The sequence below is a fragment of the Octodon degus genome, unplaced genomic scaffold (genome assembly GCF_000260255.1).
Source record: "Octodon degus isolate 3935 unplaced genomic scaffold, OctDeg1.0 scaffold00096, whole genome shotgun sequence".
NCBI lineage: Eukaryota > Metazoa > Chordata > Mammalia > Rodentia > Octodontidae > Octodon > Octodon degus.
The window spans coordinates 1,759,145-1,771,198 of NW_004524672.1; the positions used below are offsets into that span (position 1 = coordinate 1,759,145).

The 12,054-nt window shown below is 43.5% G+C and overlaps 1 pseudogene; it reads right to left on the bottom strand.

The window, feature by feature from the left end:
- The window catches only part of LOC101585480, a 97,045-nt pseudogene extending 85,863 nt beyond the window's left edge, over positions 1–11,182 (bottom strand).
- Between the last annotated feature and the right edge of the window lie 872 nt (positions 11,183–12,054).

Consider the following 12,054-nt stretch of genomic DNA (forward strand, 5'->3'; position numbering starts at 1 on the left):
ATGGTGTTTGTAAGTAGGATCACAGGTCTGCATCTTGTACAGCAATTAACCACTGGGAAGAATGTATGCAGTGTATTATTGAAAAAAAATAACATTTTTGGTCTACAAACTTTGAAATACTACATAAATATAACATATGTATGTGATAGTACAAAAAAAGAATTATGCAATAAAAATTCTTAAATAATCTTTTTATTTATTTGGTATAGGGTTTCAATATGCAGTTGAGACTCGTAGTGATCCTTTTGTCTCAGCCTCCCTAATGCTGGGATTACAGACTTGGGCCACCAGCCTCCCTAGTGCTGGGATTACAGACTTGGGCCACCAGCCTCCCTACTGCTGGGATTACAGACATGGGCCACCATGGTCTGTGTTGGTGAGCGGCACAGTGGCACACCGTGAGGCACTGGGGATTGAACCTGGGTCAATGGACTTGCCCGGCAGGCGCTTAGACCACTGAGCTGTCTCCCTAGTCCTCATTTACCTTTTCATATCTCTGCTTCTCATCCTAGTCAAATGGAGGCTCATTTAAAGTGTGCTGGTTTTGAAATCCGATGAAGGGGGGTGTGAATCCCAGCCAGGCCACCAAAGCGGCTACGTGACAGTGAGTCAGTTACTTTAACCTCCTTAGGAAGTGTGACCGGCAGTGCTTATCTTACAGCATCTGTGAAAAACTGTAATAAAACGCAAAGCTCTATGTAAAATACTAGTATGGAGTCAAATAGTCTGTCTTCCTCGGCAGTGCTGCTGAATAATGAGAATAAACTCACCTCATGCTACACTTGCCAAAGCCCCTTACCTGGATGAATAAACAGGGTTGGGGCTAAGTGGGAAATCTGTTACCGGCCGAGGCTCAAGGGGACAGTGCGCACTTTTGATTTTGATTCTTAGCCATGAACTGAGGGGAAGATCTCGGGGACCGACACCATTGCTGCCCTTCAGTCCATCCCCAGGTCAGGACTGGTGGACCATCTGTCACTGCTTTTAAGCCCTTCATGGACTTCTCACCACAGTTCTAGTTTCTGAGTTTTGCAAACACCCTCAGTAAGAGGAAGCATGCAGGAGAGGCCCTGGGAGATAGGAGAGGCGCACTGACAAGGCTCTAGGCCCAAGGTAGTTATAAACCCTGGAGGGTAACAGGCAGATTAGCATTGTAATCTGTGGGAGCAGACAGAATTGTGGTGGTTTTCCCGTAAGATTAATATGTATATCTATTTTGGCATTTTCTTCCATGGGAGTCAACACAGTTTTGGTTGATTTATTCATTACTGTCTCTGGAGAGGTTTCCTTTGAATTTTAAACTGGGGTAAGAGGGGTGGTGGTGGGGAAAAGGGAGAGAGAGAGAGAGAGAGAGAGAGAGAGAGAGAGGCAGAGAGAGAGAGAGGCAGACAAACACACACACACACACACAGATAGTGACAGAGACAGACAGAAATAGAGACAAACAGAAAGAGACAGAGAGATACAGAGAGACAGAGAGAGCAAAGAAAAAAGAAAGAAAAGACAAAAGAAACTAGGGAAGAAAAAGAAGAAAAAAATCCATGTGCTGTTATTAGAGACTAGAATTAAAATACGTCACTTTGTTTCCAATAAATAAAAGTTGAGAATATTTTATTGTTTTAGGGCATCACTGAAAATAGTCCCCCTGTGAGTGCTCACTCCATCGGTGAGCCTTCTCTTATAACCAAGGCACAACCAGAGGATTGTTTAAATTGCCTCTAACAACTTTTTCAACTTTGAGGTTACTTGGTAGTAAAATGATAAAAAAATTAAACTGGAGCAATTCTACTCTTTCTACGTGGAATGGGTGGCTCTTTGGGGGTCCTTCTACCCCTTTACCTGTACAAATGTCATGGGGAGCAAGGGCTGCTGCTACGTGTCCTTGGTACAGCCATGCTGGGGAAGCCATGTGGTAATCCTGGAAGGTGAGATCCACTTGCACACAGCAGAGAGGAAGGGCCTAGGTGGGCCCTTGGAAGACCTCTCTGCATCCACAGAGGTCAGCTAACCCTGTCCTGTGCTTGGCAGCGCTGTTCTGAACATAGGCAGATAAAGAAACTTCATGCCAGGGCTGCTTCCCTGTGGATGGCCTCCCCAGTAGCCCTGTCTCAAAGATTCCTAACTTTCACCCTAACTAGTGCATAGGAGAAAGAAATAGTTACCCTGATCACCTGATGGATGTTTAGCCAAAAAGGGAATTGAGTGCCACCCTGCCTTGGAACAAGCCAATTATGGACTGACACCTCCACATATTGTGAGCTAAATAAACCTTTCCCCTATTGTCTTTGGGTATTGGATATTTTGTCTCAGCAATGACAGAAAAGTAACCAAGACAATGCCATATAACCTGTAGGAGACAGAGGTGAGAAATGGCATTTATCTGGATATATAGGGGAAAATAGCAAAGGACTAAAAGTTATCAGTAGTAACTTTACACTGAGTTACTTCTGAGGCATATGGAAGGCATTAGCAGCTACACTGAGAATACAGCAGAATATGGCAAAGAGGAAATGAATTTAAAGAACCAGGATGAACAGGTGAAGATGCAGGTGACTTGCAGAGGGTACTGACTGGAGGACGTCTTTAGCCCAGTATCCATAGGCTATATTTGTGGTCATAGTACAGTTGGGGTATTTTTACAGTGAATATTTTAATGAGATCTGTCTAGTTTTCTCAGGCTAATTCTTTTCTGAGGTAATCCCTTCTAAATCCCAGCTCTTTGCCTGGGACATTGGGGTATGGGGAGTCCTTTTGATCCCTAGCAGAATCTCTGTGGAGTAGGGAGACTCCTGAGTAGACTCCTGACATATCAGGGGGACAGAGCTGTACTTTGGAAGAGAGGTAACCTTGAGAAAAGATCTACATCATGCTGTAAGTCCAGTGAAAAAAATGATTCAGTGCTCTGGGGAACAGGATTAACACACTGTCACAGTAACAGATCCTATAAAGTCATATCTGAGTTGGCCAGAGGGGGATGGTGGAGTAAACCCAAACACATGAGGAGAACTGCGTTCACCGTAATGTCCAAGTTACTTCTCTCTCCCTTGATTCGCCAAGTAATTGTGGAGCCTTGCTATGGGCCAGGCCTGGGACTGGTCACTGGAGTACCAGTACCCATCTACCTCTACTTAGAATGAGGGTAGAGGTGCTGATAAAAAGGAAAAAACAAGCAAATGTCAGCTGGTGATGAAGAAATAATCAGATTAGTGAGATTGAATGGGATGAAGGGCAGGTGGGTGTGGGGACCTGGGTACAACTTGAAGGATGCCACGGAGACAGCCATTCATGGAACGGAGCATTTCAGGGAGCAGGAATGCCAATTGCAAAAGCCCTCAGGGAGGAAGGAGTTGGTGCGCTCTGTGACCTGAAAGGAAGCCAGAGAGGATGAAGAAATAATGAACAGGGCTAGAGGGGCAGGAAGTGATCTGGTCACTTGGAGCAGGATTTCTCAACCACAGGGCTGCTATTGCTGTGTGGGGTCGGAGAGTGCTCCACTGCTGGGGGCTGCCCTGTCTATTGGAGGTTGTTTCTCAGCATTCCTGGCCTCTGTCTACTAGATGGCAGTAGTTCTCCCCCCAGTTGTGACAGAACTGATCTGGCGCAGGGATTGAGAGTGACTGCTTGGCTGGACCATGTAGACACATAAAGGCCTAGCTAGGTTTCTGGATGTTTCTGTCTTAAAGATGGGGTTGAAACTTACATCAGTCTATGTCCTTGGATCCATGTCTCTGAATTCCTCTCTCCTTTCTTCTTCTTCCCTTCTGTGTAGGCTCTGTGTCTGCAGATTCCTGTCTGCCATGGGGCTTTGTTCTCCATTCTCCTCACTTTGATTCCAAACTGAGAGACTCATCTGTAACGTGGGTGGATGAAGGGCTTGATGCTGGTGTAATAACGAGGGGTGGCCAGAGCCATCGCACAGCCTGAGGTGGACACACAGAGCACTGCAGAGAACACAGGTTCTGGCAGCGAGGGCAATTTTCTTGCCCTGGGGGATGGCACAGGGTTCACCACCACAGGGCTGCAAGGAAGACAGAGAGGTGGCGGAAGGAGGAAGGGGCGGAGAAGCTCTTCCCTGGTGCAGCTGAGGTCACCTTTGGGGCACTCCTGTTAATAAGCAGACAGGACTTAGAGGATCCTGGAGATAGGAGGGTGACAGTCAAGAAAATAGGCTCATCACAGCTGGCAGTGACACTTTACCTCCCAGGTTGGTGTTAGGGCACTGGGATGCAGATAGGTGAGACAAGGCTCAGTCTGGGTATAGCTGACTTGTCTTAGGTCCCTGCATGGGGCACAGGTAAGAATAGGCCTTCTGATGGTACTTGACTCCACATAACTAAAGAAGACCCCAAAGGGGGTGCTTCACACACATAGCATCCTTCCTGCTCTGTTTTCTACACCTTGGAGCATGTGAAGATCATATGTTTGTGCTGCCAAATGAATATAATTGACTTATAATGGACAGAATGAAAAGACCCAGCATCTTTCTGAGTATTCAGAAGTTGAGGGCTGGGGATGTGGTTCAGTAGAAGAGTTCTGGTGTTACATGCACAACACCCTGAATTTGTCTCCAGACCTACAAAAACAAACAAATAAACAACAAACAAACAAACAGAAGTTGAGTTCTCCCCCACCCCCGGAGAGGCTGGTGGGAAGAGGGAACAAGACTGTTTCTGGTTCCTGCAAGGAAAACACACACGTTTGCAAATGGGAGGAGAGATGGGAGAGAAGTTTCTTTTTATAGATGCTGGTTTTGGCCCAAGTTCCAGCAGTCATTACAGTATCCATCCAGTCTTCTCAGTAAACTCGTTGTGACCTGGCCTTAAGAGGAAGTTTGGCGGCTTCTACTCACAGGATGTTGCTGACCCAACCTGAAATCCTTCTTTAGATTGAGTCAGCAACATATCCCATGTCTTTTGGGTGATAGGTTCCTTTATATAAGACCATCAAGCAAAAGGCCCTTTCTGCAAAGTGTTGAATTTCCCAGGAGCTATGGCCAGGGATTAGATGGAGGCAGAAAAGTGAGAGAGAGAGAGAGAGAGAGAGAGAGAGAGAGAGAGAGAGAGAGAGAGAGAGAGAGAGAGAGAGAGAGAGAGAGAGAGAGCTGAACAGCACTGAGTAATGCATAACTTGGCTTAGTCATGCCCTTCAAGTATTTGTGGAAAGCAAATAAGACCATGTGTAATTGAGAATAAATGTGTTGAGTTTTTACACACTGGGATAACTCAAGTGAAAACAAATCTCTTTAAACATTTTATCTTCAATTCAGTTCATTTTATAAGAAATGCATATACACATAAACACACCCATGTGTGCACGAACACTCATATTTAGTTTTCAGTTTGCCTTGCTTTTACTGTGGTTTTAGGTCTTTAAACCTGACAACACACAAGGACATGAAATTTCTTCTTCAAAATTATCCAATTTATCACCTCAAATAGTCTACAGCATGTTCTGTGTCAACAAACAGCTAAGTGTATTCAACCTTTACCATTTTGACCTTTGCATTTGTCTTACTTTTCCCAAGGCTAAGACCAACTACCGGACACCCAAACTTAAAGGACGAGTTTATTCAGCTCACAGTTTGTAGAAGGTTTAGCACATAATCAGCTGGCTCCAAGGCAGGGTGGCTTGCTGGCCAGGTATTTCAGAGGAGAAACAGTGCATGGGGGCAGAAAGTAGCCAAGTAAGAAGGGGAAACCACAGCTCTTTCTGTCCTTTATATTTTATCCAGGCTACTTGGGGGGGGGTATCGCCCACACCATTAGCCTTAGTGTCCCTCATATTGGTACTGCTCTATGATTCACTTCCAATCACACACACTCTGGATCCAGCCCCAAGGCATACCCACCTGAGGCTTTGGGGGACACCTAGATATGAGTCAATATTTTATCCCTGGCCCCCAAAGACATGTCATACACATCCCTTTATGCAAAAGGCAGTAGTCCATCTCTAAGAGTCTCTGAAGTCCCAACAGTGTCAGCATTGTTAAAGAGTCCAAGTCCAAAGTCTCCATTACATACATACATACATACATACATACATACATACAAGGTTTTCTTCAAAATTATCCAATTTATATTGTCAACAAAGAGCTAAGTTGATGTAACCTTGATCATTTTGCCTTTGGCTGGTGAGCAGGATGGTCTGGCACGTTCATAACCATTAGAGGTAACTGGTCCCTTTCGGCCACCTGTGGCTGATCAAGGCCAACCTTCATATCCTCCTGGTGAATAATATATAGATAGCTCTGCGATGACCAACTCTAAAACTTCTCCTTTCTCGTATGTTGGTCCCAGATGCACTGTCACCCCCAGGACTGAGCATCAAGCTTAACAACCACTGATCTGGTTTATTAAATGGTCAGCAGGGTAAGATCAGTCCAGAGACTCCAAATAAACTTGGGACCTCAGACTCTAATATGTCATTTGATATCATCCAGCCCTGTTCATTTCAGCCTTTTATTTAAGGAGAAGGCAAAACATCAAACAGCATTGTTAAATTGATATTCTTTAATGAGGGAGTGTTTATATTGGAAAAAAAGCCTTTGATTTTTGTATTCAAGACATCTTGATTTGTAGTTAAACTCAAAAGGGTTTGAAGAGATTACTCAATGCATCCTGAGCTTCAATTTCCTTATTTGTAAAGTGGGACTAATAATAATTTGTTGTAACTCACACATCTGGTTTCTGTAATTGTTGCAAGTAATAATCTGAGCAAAAGTGATTTGAAAATTTCAAAACACTGGGCAAATCTTCAGTTGTATTTAGTAACAATTCTTGAGTGCTCACAGTGTGCCAGCATCCACTGTGTGCTGTGCTTCAAGTTTAATACGTAACGTAGGAAATCATCAAATAATAAGATCCCGACCATCACGGATTGCACAAGAGAAGCCCAAGAAGTTAGTAGGAGCCAAAATTATCTGACCCTCTATAGGAAGTAATGAGGAGTTTAGCTAACTTCACTCAGATTCAAAGAGTAATGATGGAATTTTTGCATATTGGGTTACATTTTGTTTTTGAGTCAAGTGGTAAGGTTGACATTTAATATTTATTGAACTAGAACTGCTGGGCTGGAAATGTACCTCAGTGTGCGAAGCACTGGGTTCAAGCCTCAGCAACCCCTGCAAAATAACTTTCTCAAATTATGATAATAACAAATACTCATTAAGGTTTTTTTTTTTTTTTTTTTTTTTTGCGGAACCAGGGATTGAACTCAGGCCCTTGCGCTTGCCAGGGAAGCACTTATTCCACTGAGCCATCTCTCCAGCCCTAACAAATACTCATTAAAATAAAGACTATATCATTTGAAAAAGTAAAAATTATAAGTCCTTGAATTGACCTGAACTTGAACCCTAGTCCCACTCTCCTAATTATATAAATTTCTGGCTGTCTCTCTATCATTAAAAGGGGTTAATACTTATGAAATTTTAAAAATAAAAAGAAAAGCAATTGAAAGTACTAAAGATAATACTTGTTACATAATTAATCTTTTTTTGCTCCTTTCACTTTTAAACTTCATTTGTGTAGAATTAACTTCACATGTAATATAGGGTTTGAAAAAAACCATTTTTTTTTTCTGTGAATGCATATTTCCTCACTTCTGGCTCCACGTGGGCCTGAAATACCCACAGATCTCCAGCACCCAATGGAAGGGCCTCGCTTGCCACATTACATGCTGTCTCACAGACTCTGGATAGCTGATCATTAGCCCTAAGGACATGCCCAACCCCGAAATGATCTTGGCTCTTTCACATTTTTTTTTCAGAAAAGGTGAACTAAACTCCCCTCCCCCCCAAACTATTTTTGTTTGTTGAATAACTTTAACCTCTGATCACTGTCATTGTCCAGTGGGCACAACACACAGTAAAGTGTCCTTTCTGGGTATTTTAATGATTAAAGGAATTAAAATAAGCAAATAGTGAGGTGCCACTTTCATTATTCTACAGGAATAGTTTAATTGTGAATTAAGGAAGGAGAGTTGGCCAGTTAGCAAGGAGCAGGAAAGGTTTCATCTTTTATTGATTTCTCAAGTGTTGTGACTCAGGCAGATCAGTGAAACAACTGCTACATTAATGAAAAGAGATTCCGTTTCCTCTCCAGTGAAAAGAAGCAGGTTCCAAAAAACAGTGGGTGTGGGAAAATGGCTCTTGCAGCTCTTCAGGGGGTTCCAGTGGATTTCCTGATGACTCAGGCAGAGAAATGCCCTTCTTTTCCAAAGGAGGGTCAGACAGAGCCCGGACTTTGGTGTCACTGAGCCAGTTTCACAGAGCACTCCGAATGTTCCTCTGTGGCCTGGGTAAGCTGGCCATCCTCTCAGAGCCTCCCTTTGTCTCCGAGTGCAGCCTGCCTGCCTCCCAGGAAGGGCTAGAGGGTGGTGTGGGGGCAGACAGTCACCTTTCCTGTGCACAGTCTTTGTATGGAAAATATTTATTCCTTCATATTCTGCCTCCCCTCTCAAGAAATATTAAATTATTATTATTTTTTTGGCCAAACCAGGGATTGAACTCAGGCCCGTGCACTTGCCAGGCAAGCGCTTATTCTACTGAGCTGTCTCCCTGGCCCTTAAGGTAGTTTTTAATCTATACAAATTTCATTTGTCTACAGGTGACACAGAGCTTTCATATATTATATCCTTTGAATTCTGAATACACCCTGGAAAGTAAATAGGCTCAACTTAGAATTTAATAGTAGTTTGTAAAGAAACAGTGGACAGAGGGGTAATGAACATTAGTTGTCTAAAGGTGTGTGGTTGGTGGAGGAAGATGCCAGGAGAAGGTCCCTGTCACTCAGCCCTTGGGTCCATGCTACCCATCTCTTCAGGGAAGAGCTGAGTGGTGAACTTAAGTATACCCTTCTTGCTTTCTGGTTGTACTTATACTCACTGGAATTACAGAAGCTATGTGAAATTGAAATAGGAGTGGGCTTAAGGGGCCTGGCTATAGAGGCCCGGAGCCCATGGGGTGGGTGGTCAGGAAGGGAAGCCATGAGCATGCCTGTTTCTATCATGGAGTATCATATTGGATAATTTATAAAGAAAAAAAGGATTTATTTAGCTCATGGGCCTGGAAGTCCAAGAACATAGTGTCAGGATGTGCTTAACCTTTTGTAGAGGATCCTAACACTGCCTGGGCTGTACCTGCAGGGAGAGAGCCGTAGGTGTTGGAACAGAACAGGAGAGCCGGGGAGTGCTCACTCTGGTAACACAGCCACTGTTTAGATAATCCAGGATTGGGCTAATCCATCATGAGGGTCTCAATGTCAAAAACCTCCTTTTTTCATAGCAAAAAGTAGGGCTTTATTTTCTTTCATTTTTGATTTAATTAAATTAACTAATTTATTTTTTGGTGATCAGACAATTTCATTTATTTATTTTTTATGTATTTAGTACAGGACCTACAGGGTCTCACTACACAGATCGGACTTCTAGTGATTCTACTGTTTTCAGCCTCCCAAGTGCTGGGCTTACAGGCCTGTGCCACCAGGCTCAGTGTCACTATTTTTTAAATAGAATAAAAAATAGTACAAATTTAGAAACTATACAGGATTCCACTAAAAAAGTGACAGGAATTCAACAATGGTTGTATACTGCATATTGTTGTCTTCAAATTAGTTCTTCAGGTTACCAGATATAAGAATGAAAAATTGATAAAAAAATTAAAAATAAGAAAAAAAATTCAAGCATTAATGGTTTATTTCAATAGACCAGTAGAAATAAGCAGTATAACTATCCAAGCTATCTTGTGTATATACACATACATTTCTTTTTTCCTTCCTTCTTTCATGTTTTCCCTTACCCCAGCTGTCCTTTTTGAACAATTTCTTCCTCTTTCCAAGTATCTATTGGATCTTTTGGATCTTATTTACTGTTTCATGTTCTTACACTAGGGACAACACGATGTTTACACATAGGAGTCTGATCTCACTTGTGAGTATGGTCTCTAGTTGCATCTATTTACCTACAAATCCCTAGATTGTATCTTCCTTTACAGCTATCCATTTTATAAAGATACCACATGTAACTCTTAATACTTCATGAAGGGGGGTACATTTCACCAAGAGGTTTGGTGGGGACATTCAAATACAGCAAGGCATGAGTTGAAACGTGAGATCTCTACAGTTAGGGAGAACGTAGTTCTTCTTTTTAGGCCTTCCAACTGGCTCAGTCAGACCCACTAGGACAGTCTGCCAGCTGATTAAGTTAATTGATGAGGGCTCTCAATTATATATATATATATATATATATATATATATATTATATTTTATGTATTTGGTACAGGATCTCACTATGCAGCTTGGACTTGTAGGGATCCTCATTTTTTATCCTAAGTTGAAAAAAGCATTTATTTCACAGGAAAAATAAAAGTAATCCAAGTCAAGGTCTAGCTTCTGGGCCAAAATAAACCCAAGAGCAGTGGTGACTCTCTCACTGAGGTCCTTCCCAAATCGAACACCCACTGGAGGCAGGAGGCAGGAGGCAGGAGGCAGGGAGGATCCAGGGCAGCCCCCAGCACAGCTTCTGCATACAAAGAGGCCTGCTGGGAAAACAGAACGTGAATGGGAAGGTACAGAAGTATTAGACAACAGCAAGAACAGGATAATGGACACTAGAGAGAAAAAGAAAGGAGGTCTGAACTTAGCAAGGTAAATTAAGGTCCACAGTTCCTGAGGGAATGAATGTACAGAGCGGAAAACATTGCAGAGATGGGGTACCAACCAAGTGTGCATTCTCATGCACAACCACAGCTCAAAATTGCAGCCCACACACATCCCACCTGGAAACTCAGTGTTATCAAGGCCCCTGATGGCCTCCACGGCATCTTCTGCCTGCTCCATGTTTACAAAGGCATAATCTTTCACGATGTCACATTTGACAACTGCACCATATTCCTCAAATATGGCCCGAAGCTCTTTGTTGGTACACGTGGGCTGATGTCACCCATGTGTAACTTGGTTGCAGCTCTGCTCTTGTCCTTGCTGGCTTCCACACTGATGCTCACCCTGTACGACTTACGGTGGTGCAGGCTCCAGATGGCACCCTCCGCCGCTGTCTTGTCCTCTATGTACACAAAGCCATAGTTCTTAATGATGTCACATTCGAGCACCTTCCCACACTGCTCAAAGAGCCTGTGGATCTCTTGTTCTGTGGCCTCCCAGGGCAGGTTTCCAATGAAGAGCTTCACCATCTTGACTCAGCCACAAGGAAATCTGTAGGGCTTCTTCTTCATAGTGTGGACGTTTCTGACAAAACGCTAAAATGGCCGTGATCCTCATTTTTCAGCCTCCTCAGTGCTGGGATTACAGGTGTGTGCCACCACGCCCAGTCTTGATGTCTGGCTTGGTGCCCCCAAGGCTGGGTCAGTAAGGCATATGATATAGGGATTGAACCCAGGTGCTTGAGGTTGCCTAGGCAGGTGCTTAGACAGCTGAGTTATCTCCACGGCCTTTCCTCAATAATATTTACAAAGCCCCTTCACAGCAGCATATGGATTATAATTTGCGTGATCACTGGGAGAAGACATGTGTGAGCCGCCACACAGCTGCTGCCTTCTTTCTCTCTTTTGACCTCCAGGAGAGGACATCCTAGCTGGCTTACTAGAAAGATAGTTCTGGGGGCTGCAGTTCAAGAGAGCCAAGTTGAAAAATCACAAGTCCATCTCAGTTACAGTCCAACCCCCCACAGACGTGTCTTTTTCTAGTGATCTACTTCTTGGCCCCTGTGCAGAGCTTCCGGTAAGTGTGAGCTGCGTGTAGGAAAGGGCAAGACGGGTCACCATGAGCTCAGCGTGGATACTTCTGTGGTCAGCTTCTGAGGATGGTGCTTCTGCAAACCAGCTCCTGCAAGGAGGATCTCTGGAAGATTTCCTGAGAAGTCTCACATGACAGTGCTTGTGGGTGGGTACTGTGGGTGCACATCTCATGATTAAATGGCAGGTGCTTGACCACAAAGTTAAAACAACAAACCAAATAAAAAAGTGACAACGAAAAGGTAACATGATCAACGATAATGGTAAGGCTTTATCAGTTCAGATTTTTGTTTCTATTTTGATGATTGCAA